This window comes from Trifolium pratense, linkage group LG3 (assembly GCF_020283565.1).
Source record: "Trifolium pratense cultivar HEN17-A07 linkage group LG3, ARS_RC_1.1, whole genome shotgun sequence".
In the NCBI taxonomy this organism is placed as follows: Eukaryota; Viridiplantae; Streptophyta; class Magnoliopsida; order Fabales; family Fabaceae; genus Trifolium; species Trifolium pratense.
This window is the reverse complement of record NC_060061.1, coordinates 15,943,820-15,970,671: the sequence shown is the minus strand read 5'-3', so window position 1 is coordinate 15,970,671 and position 26,852 is coordinate 15,943,820. Positions and strand designations below refer to the sequence as shown.

Here is a 26,852-nt window from a genome sequence, read left to right as displayed (position 1 = left end):
AAATATTTCCAATAATAGTCATAAATCATACTTAAAAGAACACTTTTTTCAGTGTTTGTGAGTTTTGTAGCTAGACTCTGACACCCAAAAAAGAAGAGGGAGAATGTATGCAAGGTCACCATCACTAGCATCACATAAGCAGAATCAACAATTCTATCAATATCAATTCAAGTTATCATGGATGTATGATCTTTTAAGAACAAAATATTCCACGAAAGCGAAATAAAAAGTTTAATAACATCAATATAAAATCCAAAGCAACACATAAAAACACACATACAATTGTTCACCAAATAGTGAAGAGAAGAATATAACCATGTATACCATAAGCAAAATATCAAATGTGTCTCATCACTATCACCACATATGCAAGTTTTATCTTTAAAGTCTAAATAGCCATCCACGTCTCCTAACACTAGACATGGCGATAAACATTTCCCTCCAATCAGGATCCTTAAACTTTTCAAGGGCTTTCCCAAATATGTCATCTGAAATGTCGCTTATCTCTTCAAGAGTAACCACACACTTAGTAAGAGAACAATCTCCTATTACATGTGAAGAACCAGTCTCAACAATCTTAGCCCGTGCTACAAGTGCATCTTCCACCTGATGCGATGTAGACTCTTCCATGGATGTATGATCTTTTACTTGAATTTTTTGCTTCCCACTATGAATGATCCGCTCCACTTGTATATCATTGTCTGCACTATCATTATCAACACGTGCATTATTCGCACTTTCAGTGTTCAAGTATTGATTATTGAGCTCATTTACTATATCAGTATTTGGCTGGTGTTGGATAGATGAACGATCAAGTACTTGAGTTTCATTATTTTTGTTGAATATGATTTCCAACAACTTATAATGGTCGCACCCTTTCTTTTGAAACTGAGACGCTTTATCATGCATCTAAAATAATATAAGCATATGGTCAATACATTAACAACATTAAAATATATAATCGATGTAAATCTACTAACAAAACCTATAAAAATTAAACCATACCTTAAGATAATTTTGCCAGACCACTTCACTGGCAGTAACAGTGTTGGTTTCTGCATTCCATTGAAATCCAGTGTTTTGCAAAAGTGAATAGAACTCATGAAACATGGCTCGTAGCTCATGCATTTTTTCCTGTAGTTGTTCCTTTTTATAGGAGTAATTAGTTATGGAATTCAACCTAGTAGTCATCGAGGTCCATGTTCCTATAAGAAATACGCCATTTGGCATATTTCCTTTTGTAACTTCATCAACCATAATGTCAATGAAAGCTTTAGTTACCAAGTCAGGCCAAAGTGTTGAATCACTGTTGTCAACATTACTTGCCATCTATCATGAGGAAAAAATAAGCATTACAATTGGAGCAGTAAAACAAATGTCATTGGACACAACCAGGAGGCAGCCATGATAGTAAAACAAATCATATCCTATATTCAAATGAAATGTGAATAACCCGTGTCTTTCCCTTTTTGAAACAAGAAGTGCTTCGTGTTCTATTTCTATCGTAGGACATCAACGATGTAATGTTTATTATAACAACATCAACAAGCGAATCACGTCCTCTATCAATTTTGTTCGATTTATAGAGAGTGCTATTAATCAACAATATGAATAATGATGCAACGATTATTATAACAACAATTAACAACATATTCCTATCAATATCAGTACAATGTACCAGTACAATCATACACTCACCTTGTTCCTCAACATTAGTTGTCATATATCTTAAAAACAAGCATTATAACACAACCTGGAGGCAGCCATGATAATAGAACAAATCACATCCTATATCAATTTAGACAGTTCACTTCATAAAAAGTGCTATTATAAACAAGCTGGATAACAATGTAAATGTATGAAACCAACAGATAACAATAGATTTTTATCAATATCAGCACAATGTACCAGTATAAGCATGCACTCACCTGGTTCCTCAGCAAAATGAGATATTTAATTTAACAAAGGTGTTTCTTGATAGATAGTTGCTTAAATAAATACCATTTCAATGTCATGCATCTTAACTTCCAGCCAGGGCCGTGGAGAGCATAAGATCGGTTAAACCAATGCCTAGGCTCCAACCTCATATAATTTTTTATGTTGTTTAATTAGGACATATAAGCCTCATTTTCTCTAAAGAGGGATGAGTTTTGGTATTTGAAAAAAAGAATGACAAAAGTTGGTTAATGTTGAGAGATTCATTTTCTCTTCAGAGTATCATGTGTTTTGCCGCTTCAATTTCTCACCTCTTGTAGGTTAGGGCATCTCCACCGTATCTTCATTTGATGATGCATCATCCTTAAAGCAAAAAAAAAGTAACAGAATCAAGATGCTTTGCATTTTTCAAACAATGAGAGTGGTATTTAACGGTCAATCATTTTGAACAAGATTAAACAAGCATTTATAAATCTCAATCTAATAAAATGTTTTCAAATTAGACTCAGCTAAAACAAAGGATCGGAGAGCAACATGCAAACAAATAAATTTTTTTGTTTTGTTTTCACCACTAGTTTAATCTGGTTAGGGGTTAGTTCGGGAGTTTTGCAAACAAATAAACTCTTAATACGAGAAGAAAATCAAATAAAAATTTGGCTTCTTTACTACTTCGAAGCTAACTTTGCTTCCTATTTTTAATCGACAATTCTTCCTGTCAATGTCAGTTCATTGACTAAGCAAATCACTAATCATTTATATAGAAAAACACATAGCATATCCATAATCATTTATTATAACAACAACAATTAACAATAAATTCCTTTCAAGATCAATACAATCTATTTTAAAAAGCATCTATGATCTACTCCCTCCGTCCCAAATTATAAGGGAAAAAAGCCTATTTTTTTATTTTCACTTATAATTTGGGACGGAGGGAGTATCTTAAAAACAAGCATAGTGCAAATCAATTTAGTTCACTTCATAAAAAGTGCTATTTATCAACAATGTAAATGTTTATTATATAAAACCAACAAATAACAATAGATTCCTATCAATATCAGCACTGTTGAAATTTTGGGTAATTTAGGTGAAAGGATAGGAGAAAATAATAAGGAACAATAAATATTATTGATAATGGAGTCAATAACCCTAATTACAATATTTACATTACTATTTACATTACTATTTACATGAATAAAATAGTATGACTACCTTGGTATTTATAACCAAGTGAATAAACTTAAATCTAAACTAAATCCCTTTATTATAGGGCTAAGAATAAACAAACCAAATCATAGAGATATTTTCTCAACAAATAATATAATATTTTCTATATTCTAACACTCCCCCTCAAGCTAAAGCTTACTAAGCTTTAAGCTTGTTACAAAATTAACCCTAAAAATAAATTAAATCCATTGATAGCAAGCCATAAAGAGCAGCAATCAAAGAAGTAGTAAAGCAGCGACCGAAGAGATGAATCCATATCAAATTAAGTAAAAATGTCCGCAGATTAAAGTATCACAAACGGGGTATGCCCGCGGATTAACGTATCACAAACGGGGTATGCCCGCGGATTAAGGGAAAACAAACGGGGTATGCCCGCGGATTAAGGTATCACAAACGGGGTATGCCCGCGGATTAAGGGATCACAAACGGGGTATGCCCGCGGATTAAGGGATAACAAACGGGGTATGCCCGCAAATTAAGGGATCACAAACGGGGTATGCCCGCGGATTAAGGGATAACAAACGGGGTATGCCCGCAAATTAAGGGATCACAAACGGGGTATGCCCGCGGATTAAGGGAAAACAAACGGGGTATGCCCGCGGATTAAAGAATCACAAACGGGTAACGAGATTAAAGGTAACGGGGACCCGCGGATTAAAGAATCACAAACGGGTAACGGGATTAAAGGTAACGGGGACCCGCGGATTAAAGAATCACAAACGGGTAACAGGATTAAAGGTAACAGGACCCGCGGATTAAAGAATCACAAACGGGTAAAGGATTAAAGGTAACAGGACCCGCGGATTAAAGAATCACAAACGGGTAACAAAATAAAAAGAAATTTCAATGACGGTTAGGGTTTATATGAAAAAAAGGTTAAAGCATATATGAACAAAAAGGTAAGTAAAACGAAGAATAATCGAGAGTTAAATCTCGAGGAAAATTGCAGCGGAATTATGTTTCAAGGTGGATACCATGGCTCTGATACCATGTTGAAATTCGGGGAATTTAGGTGAAAGGATAGGAGAAAATAATAAGGAACAATAAATATTATTGATAATGGAGTCAATAACCCTAATTACAATATTTACATTACTATTTACATTACTATTTACATGAATAAAATAGTATGACTACCTTGGTATTTATAACCAAGTGAATAAACTTAAATCTAAACTAAATCCCTTTATTATATGGCTAAGAATAAACAAACCAAATCATAGAGATATTTTCTCAACAAATAATATAATATTTTCTATATTCTAACAAGCACAATTACCAATATGTATACAGTCACCTCGTTCCTCATCAATATGTGATATTTAACAACAAATACAATGTTTCTAGATAGTTACTTTAAGCAATTAAAGTTTCAATGTCATGCATCTTAACTTCCAGCCGAGAAAATACAATAGAAAGCAAGTGGAAAAAAAGGGGCAGAATGCAATTGAAGGCACATGAAGATTAATTCATTATATATGTCTCTGTCATCATTCTTGAACAATTTCTAATTGAGTAAATTGTAGAAATTGGTTCCAACAATAATAGAATATGCCATCTTATATTCAAAATCACAAAAATGGAAATCTCCACACACATGAAAAAGCAACTAGGATATTTATTAAAAGAAACTCAAACGGGATCCATCAAAAGCATGTGAGGAATGATTGTTACCACTTCAGCGGGACAGAGTTGAAGATTGGGAGGTGCAGCAGATGCAGGCGCAACAGCAGAAGCAAACTCATCAGCAGAAGCAGGTGCAACAGCGGAGCCAGGCACAGCAAATTGTGAATGATACCTGGTGTTCTTCGTGCCATTTACAAATTCTTCGACCTGTTTAATATAATAACCAATCACAAACTATTCTTATGGTTGTTTCATTTGAAATTATCTAAGCTATGACTCTGTAAAAAATCACCACAATCATCTCTATCTCTACTATGATTTTTAAATAACTACCTGCTTAAGATTAAAATATTATGAGAACCTTGTTGTAATGTTAACTTCTGTAGACGGCGAGTTTTGTCTCAAGAAGTCAACTATTCCATTAGTTATGTGAGGTGGTTTCAAACCTGCTTCAAATGCATGCCTTTCTTAACATAGCAGCTTCTTTGAATGATATGGGAGACGCTTCCTTTAACATGGCCTTCTCCATTAAATGGGATAATTCTTCATAATAAAATGGTAAAAGTTCTACTTTCAATGACTTCAAGTTACACAAAGAAGATAGCTTAACCTTCAATAAGTCAGGAACTAAGATTGACTCAAGTCAATACGTTACTATTAATTGAGTGACACCTTAGGCAGAAGGAGGCTGCGGTAATTATTAAGCTTGTAGGGCTTAAGGTTATTTGATCTTGGTTTAAGATCAAGGAGGTTTTATTTTGATATTACTAGTATCTCAAGATTATAATGAAAACTCACAAGGCGTGGGGACTGGACTAGCCCAAGATTCGGGTGAACCAGTATAATTTTTGTGTGTGAATCTCTCTTACCTTTAACTATTTATTTAGTGTAAACACACATCACACAAACCCCACTTCATTTACATTTAACTCTCACTCTCACGCAGTAGAGAACAGTCTGAGAACAAATCTGTTTTATCATTCACTAACATTCATCCAAGTATATACTTGAGATCAATTTTTGTAGAGTGCAAGATTATTTTTAAAAGGGTCACAATTCAAACCCCCCATTTATTGTGACTATTTCTTCCACTTCAAGTCATCGGCAAGAACAATGGATGATATGGTATACAATTAAATTATTACATTGTATCATTATTAGAAAATTATTACATTGCATAGTTAATTTAACTATATGGTGCAATAATTTAGGAAAGACGAGATGGGCGGAGCTACAACAAAGGGGACATGTATGAAGTCTCTCACAAGAAGCGGAACGGGGTATATGTTAATGATGAAGCTCGAAAAAAAAAATGTAAAAAATTTCCTGTTAATGATGTGAAATCTGCTAGCAGCTTATAATTGAATCTTCTCTATTAAGCTTTGTGGAAGAGAAAATTAAATGTGTCAAAGATTAGTTATAATTGTAGGTTGGTATTCAAATTATAGTGATTAGATAATCAAATTCAACTCATGGTTAAAAACCATTCGAGGGCTTGAAATTAAAAAAGCTATATTCTTTGAGTGTATAGTTCCAGTGAGAACTATTTCTCTCTGTTCAGTTCCTTTTGAATGTCCTTATGTATTGTATATACAGTATGTGCTTTGAGTCATATATACAATATATATTCAAGATTGTTCAGGAGGTATATTCCTAATATATTCCTAACAAGCATTTATTGAGATGGGAAATTGATCTTACCTGATCAGAAGTGTGCGACTGCGCCGGCGTTGAAGTTTGCAAAGTCCTTGTTGAAGCGGAGGGGGGTTGTGTACCTGCAGGCACTCCGACGCTCAAGTCAGTTTAAGTGTGGAGTGAGGTTTTCTGTGCTAAATGATACGTACCTTGGAAGTGAAATGAGTTCACGTATATATAGCCCCCAGCGCAGGGCCAAGGCCCTTGATGGCATTAATGACCATCAAGTGGCTGCCGGAAAACGGCTTGGAGGCTTTGATGTGTAGTAAATGCTCATCATTCCGGTTTACGGCCATTACGATACGTGAGAGTATCAGACCGTTGAAAAATCGAGCAAGGCTCGCGGGCTTTCGTGGTAGGCTAGCTCGGGACATTATTGTTCGACATTCTTTTCTGCTCGAGCATCTGTGCTCGGCCCAGAACAGAAATTATTCTAAATCATTTCATAAGTTTGTGTTAGCTGTCCTCAACAATTGTCTGATTGTTGAGCTGAACTGGATGCTCAATTAGGTCACAGTTGATGTTGTTTAGATGCGTAATTATGTATGCATATCATGTATGTGTGCTGCATTTGAAGAATATGTATGAATAAATTTTACGATGATGAACTCATTCTTACTTGATCAAATAATTAAAGATTTTAGTGATGTTAAGATTCATATGACAGTGTTTGTTATATGAAATATAAGATTCATTTCTTTGTATTAATATTATTTGCAGGAAGAGTTACAAAAAGAAATTTGTGCATCGAATTCGGTGAATCAATCCTTTGTGAAAGTGTTCGGGGAAGAGCATAATGGGTATGTTCGAGGAGTAGGACTTGGTGTAACACCATCTCAGATTTTTGGACATAGTTCTCGTCATTCAACATTAGTTGCGGATGTCAAAATAGCCAAGATGTAAAGCGAAATTGATGCGCTAACTACACAAGTTGTTGAAGTTGAAGCGCTAAAAGCAAAAGTTGCTGAATTTGATCAGTAAAAGAACAATTTGCTTTTATTATGGCTAATGTGAAAGGAAACCATGTAAGACATTCTCCCTATGTATTTATTATATAATATTGAAAGTTTTAAGTGTATTGATGGAGGGTATGTTTGTTTGATTTAATGTACAGATTATTTGAATCTATTTCATGCATATGATGAAGGGAATCTTACATGGTTGGTAAGTGATCATTCTGAAGCTTGCAATACGTAGTAATCTGTACTAGAATGGCTAATTACCTGCACACAAATGTTGAATCAGTAGTTGAATAACTATTAGATAGTAACCTAGAATTATAGTATTTGAATAACTACTATTAGATTAGATAGTAGTAACCTAGTGCTGATTAAAAAAAAAAAGTAGTAACCTAGTTCAATTTGCAATTGTGTATCTGCTATAGTTAGGCATATTATTTATATCATGTGAGAATGAGTTCACTTTGAAGTATTATTTATATGACTGAACATTTTCCTATGCTATATCATGTGGTTTTTTTCTTTCTTTTCCTGTTTTGCAATCATTTGAACCTTGCTGAGATTTTAAAGAAACTACTACAAGATCTGTTATTATATGATGATAGGCAGAAGCAGAGGCTGCTACTAAGTCAATCTAAGCTCAAGATTTTTTGCAGACAAGTTCCCTGTGGCCATTGTTTTGATGGTTGAATTGAAATTGCTTTGTCAATACTATGTAAAAGAACCCTTAGGTACATGGTTTATGATGGAAATGTATGTAAAAGAACCAAAAAAAACTATGTTTGTTCTAGAAAATGTTTATGATTGAAATTTATGCTTCCATTGTTAATTACTAGTATGTTTTGGATTTTTTTATGAATTATTTAGTAGTTTTGAGTATGAAAAAACGAAATTTTTAAAAATACAGGAAAGGCCAAAAAAGTCAAAAAAAAGAAAAGAAATAATGACGATTTTAGATGGACGCTACTTGAAAAAGACAATAGCAACGGTTTGAAATCATTTAACGACGGTTGTAAACCGCCACTACGTAGATTACGACGGTTTGCGCGGCAGTTTGGAAAACTGTCGCTATTTTGTACTACCGACGCCAGGAACTGCGTCACTTGCTAAACCGTCGTAATATGATATTGCGACGGTTGATAACCACCGCAAAATCCTTCCAGAACCGTCGCAAAATGGTAATTTTCTTGTAGTGTTTTAAACACTTTCTCAATTTCTCGATTTCTCACTGTGAATATAGGTAGACATGTGGGTTCATTATGCAATTCATCATCCTGAGCCACAAATTTTGCTTTTTAAGAGGCTTTGAATTATCAAGAGCAGCAGGAAAATCAGGCACAACAAAACATGCTATTTTCAATCAAATTTCTGGGTTTTAATTTTCTAGGTTTTAATTCCCTGAATTTTCTGAATTTTGATGAAGGAAAGAAAAATTTTGGGTTTCGATTTTGTTGGATTTTCTGGATTTTTAAGATGGCGATGAAGATGGTGATTTTCTAGAATTTGAAGAAAAAATTCTGGAATTTTTATGAATATGATGGAGTTGGTGAGGAAGATGATGAAGAAAAGTAAAATAAATCTAGTGTTGGTGATTCACTATTAGATATTATAGATTTGCAAGCTCCAAAGGTATAAGTTTTAAGAAAGCGATCAAATGGTTATAATTAAATTTTTTTCTGAGGTCTATGGTGGACCATTTACAGTATTGGTCCACCTTATATATTTGAGGTTAAAACTTAACGGAAAGGACCAATGTGGAGATGTCTTTAAGGGACTAAAGCAGACATTTTTTTTCTTTAAAAGATCATTATGAAATCTAAAATGTATTTAAGAGACCATTTAACTAATTAAGCCTTAATAAAATTATATTATAGTGTCATTTTTATAAATTTGTTTTTAAATTATAATCTCAAATATTTATAAGCTATAATTTAACTGAACATATGTATGTGTAAAATATATATCTTACATGGCATATATGAATTAAATCCAAATACTTTATAAATAAATTCATAATATAAATTAATCTAATAGCCCTTTATCCACTTGTTTCGTTGTAAAAAATAAAATTAGAGAAATTATCATCACAGATCATATCCTCATATAAGTATTAATTCCAATACCGAATTTTTTAAAAAAACTAAAAACAAAACTAAAAATAGAATAAACTCAAAAATAAAGTTGTTCATTCTGTTTACGCAAACAAATTAAACTAATCATTTAAATTTGTAACAAATAATTTTTTTTTAAAAAAGCCTATATAATATAACCATTGTTTTATTTCTTCTTCATCTTTTGCTCACACATTATTTCTTCTTCTTCTCCTGTATTGCATAGAAAATGATAAGCGGTTCCTTAGTTAGCACTATTGTCACTATAGGTTTGTTGTTGTTCTTCTTTTGCTTTTCAATTGCAAAATCATGTCAATTATGAATTTAATTTTTTGTTTGAGTTTCGATTTATATTGCATTGCATTGATTAATGTGTGTTTGATTTGAATTTATGCGCTAATCCATTTTTGCATGAAGGATAAAATTTAAACTTAATTTTAAGTTTGCATGAAGAATAATTTGAACCTTTTTTGTCAATCAATTCATGCATGGAAAATGATTTTTACTTTATTTTTCTGATCAACGTTATGTTTTGAATGCAGGGAATGTTATGTCCTTCGTATTCTTCTTCTCACCCGCGTAATTCAACTCTCTTTCTCTGTTTATTACTCTATTTTATGTATGCATGAAAATGCCGTGACAAATATTAGTAGTGTTTGTGTTACCATTTGCCTCCGATTATTTTGACTGAGTGAACAAATTCATTGGTGTAATGAATTCCATTACGGCCACGTGTAATGAATTCCATTACGGTCAACAATATGAATTTATTGGTGTTTAATTTAATTTTAAAAATGATGATAATGTGCTGATTAGTTATTGGTTGGTATGAATGGCAGTCCTACTTTCTACAAAATTATAAAAAAGAAGGATGTGGAGGAGTTCAAGCCTGATTTCTACCTAGTTACTTTGTTAGCTTGTGCTATTTGGGTATTTTATGGAATGCCTTTTGTGCAACCAAACGGCATTTATTTTGTTATCATAGATGGGGTTGGCTTTATTTTTCAGTTCGTCTATCTTACCATATTTTATGTTTATGCCAACAACAAAGGAAGGGTACGTATATATTATATCACTATTAATGTTACTTTAATTGATTAGTAATTTTTAATTATTTAATTAATTTAAAGTCTCAACCAAAACCTATAGTTAAATTAAGAGTTGTATAAGCATTCCAATTCTTCTACTCATCACTACTCTTTTTCCCTAATTTTTAGAAGAAGTTGCTTCTCTATCTTCTCATCGAGGCTATTTTCTTCGCTGCCATTGTTCTCATAACAATGTTGGCACTACATGACACTAAAAGGTCTTCTGTGGTTGGTATTCTTGGTGTTCTATCTGCTATCTTCAACGCAATGAGTTATGTATCTGCTCTTACCATTATGGTAAGTAACTTCTATCCTATTAATTTATATTCAAATATGAAAATTACATTTTATAATTTTTTCACTAATCTCAATTTGTTGTTTTGTTACATATAATTAACAACAGCCAAAGGTTATAAAAACCAAGAGTGTGAAATATATGCCATTATGCCTTTCTTTAGCCATCTTTCTTGATGGTTCGGTTTGGACAATATATTATCTCATGAGCCCCATCGATCTCATCCACCCCTTCGGCTTTTATGTCATGGTAATTATTTCTCTCTTTGGTTATTATTATAAAAAACAAATCATATTTTTTTATTTTCAACTATCCCATTGTTAAATAATGGATTTATCTTTGTATATTTTTGCAGATTAGCACCGGTATTGGAGCAATATCTGGACTTGTTCAGCTCATACTATATGCTTATTATTGGTACATAGGAGAAAATAATGTTGATGATGATGCTCATCATGTTCTAAATCCAGTTGTGGTTGTAGTCTGATCTGATTATTATAGCACTCTCCAGCTCCATCGAATTTGTAAATTATTAGCCATAATTTCATTGTTTATGAAGTTGCATGTGTATTTCAGTGTACTTAACTCTTCGTCTACATAAAAAAAAAATCAATTTAATTATATTTTTGTAACTTTATTTTAAATCAATATACTTGTAACATAATTAATTAATTAAGTGCTTATATTTTTCTTTTGACAAAATATAATTGCTCATATAACAAATTATTTTTGTAACAAAATATAAATTAAAGTCAAATAATTTAGTTTAAGGTATAAATTGTTACGTGATGATCGAGGTTGCTGGATTGAAAGATTTATGAAGGGCTATGCATAGCGAAGAGGAAAGGAATTCTGAAATTTGAGATTCAAATGGATTCAACAATAATCGTGCAAAGTTTTACGATATGACAAGATTGGAAGTGAAGTGAACAACTAACGAACAAGTGTAGAAAATGAAAGGAAAATTCTCCTTCCACAGTTAAACTGGCAGATTTATTCGAACGGATGACTTTTTAGTTATATATACTTACCCCTAAGTTATATCAATTATGTTGAAATAATTTTGTAACCAACAAGTAATTAACATCACGTAAATGCACACTTTTTAAACTTAACACGTTTTATTTTTCTTTCTAAAAACAAAAATCATTTTTTTTTCCATCTACAAAATCAAATAGATTACTGCGTTATTTTAACCTTTTTTTATAGAAAACCTGATTTTTTCGTTTTATGCATATTCATTTTTTTTTATTAAATTTGTATTTTTGTCTACACGTATTTGTCTACACATATTTGTCCCTTCATTTTGTATTTTTGCTTCTTTTTTTTCTGTAAATTTTGATATCGAAAATTTTATCAATATGTCAGCATTTGAAAAACTAGTCCCACACCCGTGCGATGCACAGGTGTTATGCGGTATTTTATATTATAATTTTGAAAAATCATTCGTATAAATTGAAACAATAAATATTATGAAAATTATAATAACAACATCAACAACAACAAAATAATAATAATAAAAACAGTGATGTAAATATAAGATAAATATTAAAAATGTGTTTATACATTTCGAAAAGATTACAATGGATCCTATTGCATCTACCAAAATAAGTTGGTAATCCATAAATTGTCATGCCACTATGAAAACGGTTTGTGGTCATACTCATACACTGTGCATTTGATTCTTAATTGGACGCTATAATTCAATATATAGTATAAAAGATTAATTAGTGCGTATAATTTAGTAAAAAATATTATTATTAGTTAAGTGAGTGTATAATGAAAAATCATAGGTATATAAATGTAGGCATATGAAAAAGTGTATAGAGATGACAAAGATGTAAGTAAAAGTGATGTGACATTATTGAGTGGTTTAATTGGATATAAGTGGCTGACGTGAATTAGGGTTAGATTAATGGTTGCACAACTATCTAGGAATTATATATTATATATATAGATGTTTATACATTTAAAAAACTTATTTATACATCACATTTGAAGTTACTTTGGTATATTCTTCATTAACATTGATTAGCAATATCTTTAACTCATTCTTCAAAATAACTATGGAAATGACAACATATAATTAACAATGGAAAACAATCGATGTTCAAACATAAGTTTTTATTTATATTATAAATCTCATTGGAGGATTCTGAGTTGGATAAACTACTTCATTATCTCTTACCAAAAAACTACTGTATTATCGAATTTGACATTTATATTAATTTGAAACTTATTGGAGCAAAGATAAACCAACTTAACTCATACTCAAATATCGAATATGATAAAAATCATACAGGACATAACAACCATTAGTAAATTTTATTTTATCTATTTTTTGTTACCAACATTAGAAAGTAGTGCTGACAATCGACCAACTCCTTATATTTACAAAGATTGAACAAAAGATCATTAACAAAACATTAACTTTTTTGAAAAAAAATAAAATAAAATACACAAAATAATAAAATGAACAAAAAAATTTAAAATGAATAATAACTCAAAACAATAATAATAATAATAATAATAATAATAACAATAATAATAATAATAATAATAATAATAATAATAGGCAGCATCTATTATGCACCCCCAAAAATGGGGGTTTACGGTGCACCCAACCCTTTTTACTGCGGTCCCACCTCAATTTAATATCTGATTATTTTAAGTAACAATGCAAGATTACGTTTATGCCCCTGAACTCATATTTTCACTTTTCTCTTTCTCTTTCGTCTTTCTCTTTCTTTTTCTCTTTCTCTGAGGAAGAACGATCCTCTTCTCTTCTCCACCCACACTACCTGCGAACTCATCTTCTCTTCTCCGCTCATAAACAGAGATAATAAAATTGTAAAAATTGGGGTTTCAATTAAACAAGAAAAAAGTGACACGATCCCTTCCATTGTAGCGGTTCATATTCTTTCTCGTTGTCACTGTCAGTAGCAAAAGCGGCGTTATCGGCATGTTCTTACAAAGATCCGGCCACTTCACCGGCTGGAAAGGTCGTTGTCGCTGCCGTCGTTACTGCCGTCGTCGTTATTACTGTCATCGTGGTTACAGTTCATTGTTTCCGTCGTCGTTGCTGCTATGTACGGCGAGCACTTTGGATTTCAATATCGCGTTGCTATGTGCGGCGGCCTCTCTGCCGGTTTTCCCACCGCCGCCGCCGTATCATGGAATAAAAAAGCGCATCAGCAGAAGTATGAAACAAAAGGAGGAAAAGATTAAATGCAAAAATATAGACTTAGTGTGGTTTTAATTGTGTCCATTGATTTTAATTAAATAAAATGAAGGTTCAGATTGAACATTATTTCCTCAATTTGTTCCAACACAGGTTTTTCACATCCCTTAATCAATTTCTCACTTCAATTATCCCAAATTAATCCCTTTTCTTAATTTGTTTTTGTATTATAAAAAATTGATTTTTATGTGTTTCCAACCACTTGGCGTTGGCAATACTGTTAGCATTGATTTCTCCACTTTATGTTCTTACAAGTTTGTTCCTTAATCTCTTGTTCTGAACTATGAAGATGGAAGCTTGCATTTATCTGATATATATTGATTTTAACTATAAAAAAAAACGGAAGAAAAAAGAGAGATATGGCAACCATTTTGTTGTGGAAGAGGAAGAAAAAATAGTTAAATGTTTGGAAAATAATGTGAGTCCAGAACTTGAAGAAGAAGGAAAGGAAGGGTGTTGTGTTTTTCAATGAGTTATTGTTGTTCCTCATCGTGAGAGAGAGAAAGAAATGGGATTTTGGAATTTGCCCCTTGAAGAGATAAGAGGTTAAACATGCATTCACAACGGAGAAGTACAATTTTGAGTAACTGAATGGATCTCGCGTATACACATCACTCATTTATAATTTTTTAATAATAGTATTTAATACCCAGCACCTCTTAAAAAAAATTCTAAACTGATCCCACAAATAACTCCACATCTCATCAATAACTCTACATCTTTATAAACGGGTCCCACAAATTATATTAGGTACTATGTGAGAGTGAAAGTGCTTATTTGAGAAGTGATACTTATTTGATACTAAAATGTGTTATGCTTCAATAGTAGTACCTAATAAGTACCATGGGTACTTAATAGGTACTACACCATTGTAGATGGTCTAAGAGGAAAAGAACTTATGGTCTTGTGACTTTTCTTTCTTACTACATTTTGCAATTTTTTGAGTACACTAATTACTCCATTCATCCTTAATTATAAGCAAAAGACAATTTTTTAGATTCATTAAATAATTTATGTATCTGGATTATAATGTAGACCAAATACATTAATTTATACCTTACAATTCGAATTAGACGATGATTATGCCTAATCGCACTATAAAATACTTAATCTATACCTTACGATTCAAATTAGACGATGACTACCACTAATCAATCATAAAATACTTACTTTAGACCTAGAAATTCAAATTAGACGATGATTACCACTAATCCATTGTAAAATGCTTACTTTAGATCTTGAAATTCAAATTAGACGATGACTACCACTAATTCCATTATAAATACTTACTTTAGACCTAGAAATTCAAATTAGACGATGATTATCACTAATTCATTATAAAATACTTACTTTTTCAGTCCAATTAGGTTTTCGATGAGACCGTTATTACGATCTGTCTATACATTTGGAGTCCGATGATCAAAATTCTTTTTCTAATTTGTTTGTTAGTCCAATTAGGTGATATTGAACGGTCAGATTGATAAAATTCAAAATATCCGGTCAAGATCGGTAGTTTTAGTCGAACTTCACAATCTTTTCATTAAAACTAGGTATTCGATGATACTGTTGTTATAATGCGATTAGTCATAACCATCGTTTAATTTGAATTTCAAGGTCTAAAGTATGTACTTATAATGGAATTAGTGGTAGTCATCGTCTAATTTGATTTCCTAGGTATAAATTAAGCATTTTAGACTGCAATTAGTCGTAACCATCGTCTAATTTGAATTTCAAGGTCTAAATTAAATATTTATAATGGAATTAGTGGTAGTCATTGTCTAATTTGGATTCCTAGGTTAAAGTAAGTATTTTATAATGACATTAGTGGTAGACATGGTCTAATTATAATTGTAAGGTATTAATTAGTTATTTTAGAATGTGATTAGTCATTATCATCGTCAAATTTGAATTATAAGGTATAAATTAAGTATTTTATAATGCGATTAGGCATAAACATTGTCTAATTTAAATACCTTTAGTTATATAATTTGAATTTTAAGGTCTAAATTAAGTATTTTATAGTGCGATTAGGCATAAGCATTGTCTCATTTGAATTCTACGGTCTAAATTATGATTTTTATAATGGGATTAGTCGTAGTCATCGTATAATTTGAATTCCAATGTCTAAATTAAGTATTTCATAGTGCGATTAAGCATAAGCATCGCTAATTACAATTTGTCTATGCATTCGAACTTCATAACCCTTTCATTAAAACTAGGTTTCTGATGAGACTATTATTACGATATGTCTATACATTCGAAATAAACCAATAAAGAGAATAACAATCAAAGATAAAACAATGTTTGTATAACACTAAATATTGTTTAAACAAAGTCTTACACGCCCTTGAAGAATAAGTAAGGTTTATAAAGTAAGTATTTTATAATGCGATTAGTCATAACCATTGTCTAATTTAGAACTTGAAATTAAAATTACACGATGGTTATGACTATTCTTCAAGGGCATGTAACAATTGTTTAAACAAATAAAACAAAAGGTTTGTGACTAATCGCATTCTAAAATGTTTAATTTATACCTAGGAATTCAAATTAGACGACGACTACCACTAATCCCATTATAAATACTTACTTTAGACCTTGAAATTCAAATTAGACGATGGTTATGACTATTCTTCAAGGGCATGTAACAATTGTTTAAACAATTGTTTAACTCTTCTGTTTTAAAAATCGAATTCTAAAATGCTTAATTTTGACCTTCGAATTCAAATTAGGCGATGCTTATGCTTAATCGCACTATAAAATACTTCATTTAGACCATCGAATTCAAATTAGACATTGCTTATGCCTAATCGCACTATAAAATACTTAATTGGCCTTATAATTCAAATTTAGACTTTGGAATTTCAAATTAGACGATGACTACCACCAATCCATTATAAAATACTTACTTTAGACCTAGGAATTCAAATTAGACGGTGACTACCATCAATCCATTGTAAAATACTTACTTTAGACATAAGAATTCAAATCAGACGATGACTACCACTAATTTCATTATAATTACTTACTTTGGAACTTGAAATTCAAATTAGACGATGACTACCACTAATTCCATTATAAATACTTACTTTAGACCTAGAAATTCAAATTAGACGATGACTACCACTAATTCCATTATAAATACTTACTTTAGAACTTGCAATTAAAATTAGACGATGACTACTACTAATTCCATTATAAATACTTACTTTAGACCAAGGAATTCAAATTAGACGATGATTACCACTAATTCACTATAAAATAATTACTTTAGACCTAGAAATTCAAATTAGACGATGATTACCACTAATCCATTGTAAAATGCTTACTTTAGACCTTGAAATTCAAATTAGACGATGACTACCACTAATTCCATTATAAATACTTACTTTAGACCTAGGAATTCAAATTAGATGATGACTACCACTAATTCATTATAAAATACTTACTTTAGACATAGGAATTCAAATTAGACGATGACTATCACTAATCCATTACAAAATACTTACTTTAAATGTAGGAATTCAAATTAGACGATGACTATGACTAAACGCATTATAAAATAGTTACTTTAGACCTGTGAATTCAAAATAGACGATGACTACCACTAATCCATCATAAAATACTTACTTTAGACCTGAGAATTCAAATTAGACGATGATTACCACTAATTCATTATAAAATATTTACTTTAGAACTGAGAATTCAAATTAAACGATGACTACCACTAATTCCATAATAAATACTTACTTTAGAACTTGAAATTCAAATTAGACGATGACTACCACCAATCCATTATAAAATACTTACTTTAGACATAGGAATTCAAATTAGAAGATGACTACCACTAATTCCATTATAAATACTTACTTTAGATCTAGGAAATCAAATTAGACGATGATTATCACTAATTCATTATAAAATACTTACTTTATACCTAGAAATTCAAATTAGACGATGATTACCATTAATCCATTATAAAATACTTACTTTAGACATTGGAATTCTAATTAGACGATGACTACCACTAATTCCATTATAAATACTTACTTTAGACCTATGAATTCAAATTAGACGATGATTACCACTAATTCATTATAAAATACTTATTTTAAACTTAGAAATTCAATTTAGACGATGAGACTGTTATTAAAACTAGATTTATGATGAGACTGTTATTACAATCTGTCTATACATTCAGAGTCCGATGATCAAAATTCTTTTTCTAATTTGTTTGTTAGTCCAATTGGTGTTATTGAATGACCAGATTGATGAAATTCGAAATATCCGATCAAGATCGATAGTTTTAGTCGAACTTCATAACCCTTTCATTATTAGCAACACGGGGGTAAGATAGCAGAAACAACAGAAAAGGTAAAACCAATCAGGGCCCTCTGATTTGCCTACTATCTTGATCAAAGATCAAGTGACTCAGATTGATTTGATCAGCGCACCCCATGGTGACACGTGGCAATGAATTAAAAATAACAAAATAAAAAGAAATAAAGAGCGGAGTCCATATATTAAAGATAAATCAACTATGATTTAATTAGGAGAATCATTATGATTATGGCACATCATTATATATAATTATTAGCTTACTGTTAGCATGAGTTGTCTATTAGAAATCAATAGCAATCTCTTATTTTTAGCAATTCATTTATGTATCATGAGTGCTGATATAAACAACACAATTGTATCATTAGTGCTGATACAATACATATTATTTCCTTTCTTTTATAGATCAGAACATGTTTTTCATCTCCTCCCTCTATCTCTCTGGCTCTCAATTCCTCATCGGCGGTGGCTGCTCCGGCGTTGGCCACCATATTGTTCAGGTTTATCAAAGTTAGGTTCCCTAAATTTTCTTCAGCAAAGTCCAAAATCCCAATCTATTAACTTAAACTTACTGAATTTGACATTGGAATATCAGATTATTCATTTTTCAATTCATGCGTTCTACAAAAAAAAAAAACAAATCAATTAATGGATTGTATGGACAAGAATAGCAATAATTGTTTCTGTTGATTAGTTGATTTCTCTTTTTCGTTTTTGTTTTTCCAGATAAAGTTCCAACCTAAAATTGCCAAACTTCTCATACTTAATTAATTGAATCCGAAAATTACATGATAAAATTAATTCTTAAGATTGCAAACAATCTTCAATCTGAAAAAAGGGGAAAATAACGACAAAGTGGAGATACCGGACGGTGAGCGGTGAGGAAGGCAGACGGAGAGTGGAAGAAGACATGAGATGCAAAGGTGACAAAGATGTTATTTGGAGTGGAGAGAAGGAAAACTGAGAAAACACTTTTCTAAATCTGAACCATTAGTGACTTAGTTTTTCACGTATCACTGATCTGTCAAGATTGAGTTCATAGAAGATGGAAAAGAAAGAGAAAGAGAGAGAAAGAGTGGAAAAGAAAGAGAAATAGTGGTTTTGCAAAATGAATGAAGGAAGGGTACAACCGTAATCACACAAAGCTTTTCAATTTTCTGATTTTTCAATATTCAAGTGGGCCCACGGTAAAACAGTGAAAAAGTGGGGGTGTAGCAAGGGGTGCACCCTAAAAGGGTCCATAATAGATGCTGCCATAATAATAATAATAATTACAATTAGTACCCCACATTAAATGGATGTAAGTGGATGATGTGGCTAAATGAAAGGTTTTCATTGGTTTGTGAATTAGGGTTAGATTAATGGTTGCACAACTATCTAGGAATTATATATATAGATAAATAATTTCGTATTACAACATTAAAATTTTAATTGTATCAATAATAATCAATATTAAAAACATTTTTTTTAAGACAATATTAAAAACATTGCCTATCGATAGTAACCAAAATTAACTTTAAGCGCTGCAGTATTAATTTTGTTCTTATATCTCAATTAAAAACGTTTCTTACTTTAAAACAAAAAAAAAAACCAATCGGCATTAAATTTTGAAACTATCACCGACGAATGAAACAAAAATAAAATGATTAATATTTTTCTACACATATATATTTGTCCCTTTATTTTTGTCAATATACATGTGTAGAAAAATATTAATCATTTTATTTTTGTGACGAATGATAGCTCATTATTTTTTCGCTTTTTTTTCGGTAAATTTTGATATCAAAAATTTTATCAATATGTCAGCAATTGAAAAATAAATAATTTTCAATTACAACAGTAAAATTTTAAGTTTATCAATAATAACCAATAGTAAAAACATTAATTGTCTATATAGTAACGAAAAATAAATTTAGGCGCTGCAGTATTAATTTTGTTTTTATATCTCAATTAAAAACGTTTCTTTTGACCAAAAAAATAAAAACATTTCTTACTTTAAGAAAAAAAAAAAAAAAAAAAACCAATCCACGTAAAATTTAAAACGAGTAATCGGTCAATTTAGTCCCTAAACTATCACTCTCTCACCAACTTAATCCCTAAACTATTAAAAACAACTAAAAGGTCCCCAAACTATATTTTTCATCCGTCAATTTAACCACAGTCAATTTTCTCCCATGGCCAACTATATGTTACAGTGTCAAAAGTAGCTTCAAGGAAAGACTTGAAAATATTGATAACCGATGAAGTTTATAAAGAAGTTTTCCATAATGTTTAGTTGTTAATTTATAAACTATTTATCTATATTTATCGTTGTACTGAATATTATTATTTTTATCATCACTATATTTTGAGTTGCTTTTTATTTACTTTTTTTGAAATTATTATTATTATTTTTTTATTATCATATATGCTGTTGTACAAAACCCGTGCAATAGCACGGGTCGACGACTAGTTTTTTATAAAAGTTTCGAATGAAAATTTGGTTTGAATGGTTATTCTTAAAATGTTATTTTAGGTATTTGGTCATTTTATTGAAACTTTTTTGGATATCAAAATTTCGAAAAATCATTTTATTTTGAAGCTATTTCAAATAGATTTTCATAAAAATCATTTTTGAAATACAACTATTTGAAAAAATTGTGTTTTGACTATGTTTTGATTTTCAATAATGTGTGTTTATGTTATATGCTGTCAAAATTAGTGTTTCAATTTAGAAAAAACGAATATAAAAAAACTTGTAATATTTTAAAAAACTGTATTAGAAAATCTATTTTAAAAAATACAAAGAAAAAAAATATATTTTTAAAGCTGAAACAAACAGACCCACCGTACCAAAACAACACACCAGAACAAAATTAAAGTAGGGACAATTCAAATGTAAGGCAATCCAAATAAGGATTGTAGACAACTTCTCGCAAAACTTAAATGTCTTGCCTTTACTATTTTGTTTCGAAAAATAAAATGCAAATAAAACTAAAATAATTTTGATTAAATATTATTTTTAAACAAAAAAACTTCACTTTAGTGTCCACTTTAGGTCTCATTTATTGTTGTGCCTACCCTGCCAAGAGGTGAGCTTATTAGCTTTTACATACTGAATGAAAGGTATCAACTCTAGATATAAACTTCAACATTGAATACTTGAAAATGAAAATATTCAAAGAACATGAAAAAGCATATCTGAGATGCAATCAACCGATAAAGTGGACCTGAACTAATTAAGTGTATTCTGTTGGAATATTTTATATTATTCAATTATTATATTCCAATAATTATTATGTGGGCATATATATTTATATTAATTATATTAGCTATTTATCAATTAAGAGCCTAAATTGATTAAGTGGTCAAATAAAGTTAAAAGGCTATTAGATTTTTATTTAGAATTAATTAATTAATTATTTAATTAGTTGGATATGGGCTCAAATGAGTGGATGTCATGATGGCCCATTTCAGGATAATGGGAACCCTAATGGGCCATCACTCTATATAAGGCTATGGTCCCCAATACACCGTACGAAAGCAAACACTCTCTTCTCCCCATCTGAAGAGAATCAAGGCATCAGAGTACCGGTTGAGGAAGAACCAAACTAGCCGCAATCTTTTGTGTTTCAGGATCACTGCAAAAGACTTTTCATCATGGATCCAGGTATTCCTAAAGATCATCTTGTCGATCCTATGATTTTATACATGCTTCTATGACTATTTTGTTTTCGCACTGACGTAAATGTCATAATATTGTTAAGCATGTATATGTGTTTAATCTTAATTTAGATTTAATTCTAACATATTCAACATTAAAATTCACAAACCCACATCCTTGAAAAGAATGAACACACTCATTGGTCAGCTATGGGTTTGAAACAAGTAATTCTTTATAGGCCACAAAATTGATAAAAAATCTCCCAAATCGATCATCAACTATAAAGAGTAACATACATTAGGTTGGATAAACTCTTCAAAAAGCACTAGTTGTGATGTCGACTTTGGCCGATGGTGAGTTTTGAAGCAAGAAGTCCACTATTCCATCGGGTATGAAAGGTGGTTTCAGACCCGCATTAAATGCTTTGCGTAATTTGGTAGCTTCTTTACGCGACTTGGCAGCAGCTTTCTTTAACATGGCTTCTTCCAATACGTCGGATAAACCCAATAGATGTGGATGCAATTTTATTTCCATCGACTTCAAGTTACGCAAAGAAAGGTGTTTAACCTTCAATAAATTAGGAAATAAGGAGAGAACCTAAGCAATGAAGAATAAGGGTGAATTAGGATCAATGATGTGAGTAAAATAATTTCAAACAAAAAATAAAGTAAAATCAAAGCTCCAAAACATAACAAGTACCTGAAGAGTAGTTGAAGAAACTATGAATGATTTTAGATTGGCAAACTCTAGCAACCAGCTTAATAGAACCATAGGAGGTATCCTATCATTTGAATACATTAGTGCATCAATACTTACTAGCTTAACAGAAGAAAGGCCACTCCCACGTATTATCTGGCTAGGAATACCGCTAAAAGTAAAGGTATGAAGATTTGGAGTAGATAACTCAATTATACCAATGTTGAATTTATTATTATGCATAGATAAATTGACAAGTGTCTCACTTGATATGCGGAGGATTTTTGCATGTTTAACCGTACACTTATGAATGACCAAACTATTCAACTTGTTAAAAGCCAAAAAAGGTGCAGCACAACCATTTTGACCACCACAAAAGACAAAATTTGTTAGATCTAAGCTGGTCAAGTCAGGCAAATTCAAAGAATTTGGAAACAATGTTTCACTAAAATTGTAACAACTTTTAGGGTACATTGAAAGCTTAAGTGATGTAAGAGCTCGACATGAAGAAACACAACTCAAAATGAGACAAGTATCAGCACGAACATTGATTCCTAATTCCTTGAGGTGGGTATTATGAGAGGAAACATAATTTAAAACATTTTTAAGGAGTCGAGACTCAATTTCACCATGATGTACAAGATCAAGAGTATGCAGTGTAGTTGAGCTATCACGAAGAGTCAAAATCTTAGATAAGAATCTAGCAAAATGCTTCATGGTGGAAAAACTAGAAGAATGCAAAGTAAGAGTTGGAATATGTTTCCAAAGATATTTCCATCTTGTGGACAAAACACAAGTTTGAACAACATGTTTGGTATTCAAAAATGATAAAACGTGAAGGAGAATATCGTCGGGTAAGTCACTCAGTTTGTCTTCATTTTCACCATTTTCTTCATATCCATCATCCTCACTTGGCCATCTTCTCTTGATCTTTTCTCGAATCATACTCTCTTCAAGAAAATCAGACATATCCCTCATTTCATTTTTGTCAAGTATTGTTGAAAACGGACAACAAAATGAAATTATATTCTGCAAAATAACGGAGCAAAAAAGAGAATAATTTTACGGCTACCTTTTCAAAGTCATGTTCAATTAAAAAGAGAAAATTGAAGAAAAAAACTAGGGGTGTCAAAATGGATCCATCCAATCCATCCATAAGTATAAAAAAATTGGTTAATAGATTGGATTGGATCCATCTATTTAATTAAATGAATGGATCCAATCCATCCATCTTAATTTTCAAATCCAATTGATCATTGGTTATTATTAATTTTAAATCCAATGGATTACCAATTTTTTTAAACCAATTAATCATAATTTAGTGTTAATAATTGTTAATGATTTTGTATTTAAAACATAAATAAATTTATTGTCAAAAAGTATAAAAAAGTTGGAAACAAACCACTAAAAAACTTGAAACAAAACTAAGTTTTAAATTAATAATATAATAAAAACTAAAAAAAATTGTGTAAAAAAAAAACTGAAAGAAAATTAGTCTAAAAATTTATTAAAAAAACAGGAATTTTTTTTTTTAAAAATCCAGTTTTTTTTTGTCAAAAAAATCCAATTTTTAAAATTAATATAAATATTTAAAATATATTATAATTTAATATTTTAATAAAATATATTAAAATAACAAGGGTGGTGGTCAACACCTGAGCCACCGGTCAACGTCAGAGATCCGCCGTTCACCGTCGTGCCGGCGATCGGAGCTCCGCCATAAACCACTGTGTGTCGCCGTTAAACAACCGGTGGTTGGAGCTAGCATCGTCGTGGACCGCTGCTGGATGTGTGGCGTTGGCTTTGTTGACCACCACTTCTTTTATTTATTTATTTATTTATATTTTTTTACTAAATCCATTTCTTTGTCTTTCTTCTCTTTTTAAGATTTGGGCTTAGTAAAAAACTATTTTGGGCTTAGAAACAAACTATTTTTTTTGTTTTGGTCTACTAGTTAAAAATATGGTTTTGGGTTGATTTTACCCAATTAAATCATAAAATAAGATAAAAAAATGTTTTTTTTGGTAATTAATAAATCAGTTTTTTTTGGTTTGTCAAAAAAAAAAATGTTTTTCTAATCAATTAATAAATATATTTTAATTATTTTTAAAAGTCATATGTTTTAATAGATGGATCAGATGGATATCTATCCATTTAAAATACCATAATGGATTGATTGGATTTTATCTCTTACGGATGAATTTGATTGAATTCTTGGAATGAATTTTAATGGATTACTTTGATCCATCCATTAGCAATCTAATACAAATCCATTCATTTTGACACCCAAAAAAAACCCTAGAAAGTATTGTTAAGTTTGATGCAGAATTTTGTCAAAAAAAAAAAAAACCGAATGCAGAATAATGATTTAGGGGGAAAATAGAAAAATGAAATTGAGATAGTGAATGTTAAATACCTTGTTGTTGAGTTGCGACTTCTACTATGGATCGAAAAGTTGCCCAAATGGCTCACAAGAAACTCATCAAAATCTATAAATTCATACTTTCTGGGTTTTACTTCGTTTTATAATTGTTTGCGGGTAAAGTTTTATTTCACGAGGAAAAAATTGGTGTGATTGAAACGTCGAGTGAGTCAGTTTAATTTATACTCACTCCGACTTTAATTATAAGTCAATTTCCATTTTTAGATTTATTAGATAATCAATGTATTTGATCTATATTTAAGGTCAGATACATTAGTTATCCAATGAATCTAAAATGTTGAAATTTGCTTATCATTAAAGCCGAAGGGAGTACAATATGATGAAGGACAAATAATTAAATGTCAATACAAGAAATTTACACCTTTGCTTTAATTTTCACAAATAGAACATAATAATGAAAATAAATAATCTATCTACTATCTATATAAGAATGTTATTTCTAATTATATTCTCATATTTCTCTCAAATAATTAAAATCAATTTTTTTTATATATAAATTTACTACATTACTATCTTTTCTTTTTTTTTTTTAACCAAAAGAGACTTGTAAGAAGGGGGAATGAACCTGACCCTCAAAAAAAAGTAAAGCATTAAGAAAACCTAAAATACGGCAAGCTCTCAAAGTAATGTGCATTACTATCTAATTGTTGTTTTTGACTATCTATTTTTTCCTTTTTTAATTATTTTTTGTTTCTATTTCTCTTCTAACTCTTACTTTTTAATTATTATTTTATTTCTACTTTTTATCTTTATTAATTTTTAATTTTTTAATTTTTTTTTATCAACTTTCTTTTTTCCTTTTCAAAATTTCACATTACAAATATATAAATGATATTTCTTCTAAATATGAATTTTGACTACGTATGTAATTATATTCTTATCTTTCTCTCAAATAATTAAATAAAAATTTCAAAGACAAATTAGTAATTTTTATACTTTATTATTTAATTTTGTATTACTTTTCCATATTTTACTATTTAATTCTCTCTCTTACTCTTCAATATCGTTTTCCCATTTTTACTATTTAATTATTTTTTATTTATGTTTGGTAAAAACATTCCTTATTAGTTTTTCCTTTCCGTAAATTTTTTATTATTTTTTCTTTCCATTTCTCTTCTCTCTTATTTTTTTTATTCTTTATCATTTTTTCCTTCTACTTTTTCTCTCTTAATTTTAAATTTTTTTAATTATTTCTTTGTCATCACTTTTATTTTTTTATTATTTGTAGTCTTTCCATTTCTATGTCTAATTCTTACTTTTTTTTATTTTTTATTTATTATTATTTTTTCATTTTTATTCTCTCTTACTTTTCAAGCTTTTTCTCCATGTTTTACTATATAATTCTTTACTATTTTTTACAATTTATATTTGTAGTACTTTTTCTCCGTCTGTTTCCCTTTGCAAACTTATTTTTTTATTTCCTTACTAGTTTAAAAACCCGTGTATTTGCACGGGTCATTGATTTTTATTCGATATTTAAGTTTGTCATTATATTATGGTATAAAATTTCTTTAGAATTAAATATTTACAAAATATTATATAATATTGTTAAAAT

At 30.4% G+C, this 26,852-nt stretch overlaps 1 pseudogene; it reads right to left on the bottom strand.

The window, feature by feature from the left end:
• Window positions 1-381: 381 nt before the first annotated feature.
• Window positions 382-26,468, bottom strand: LOC123914654 (annotated as a pseudogene).
• Window positions 26,469-26,852: the final 384 nt, after the last annotated feature.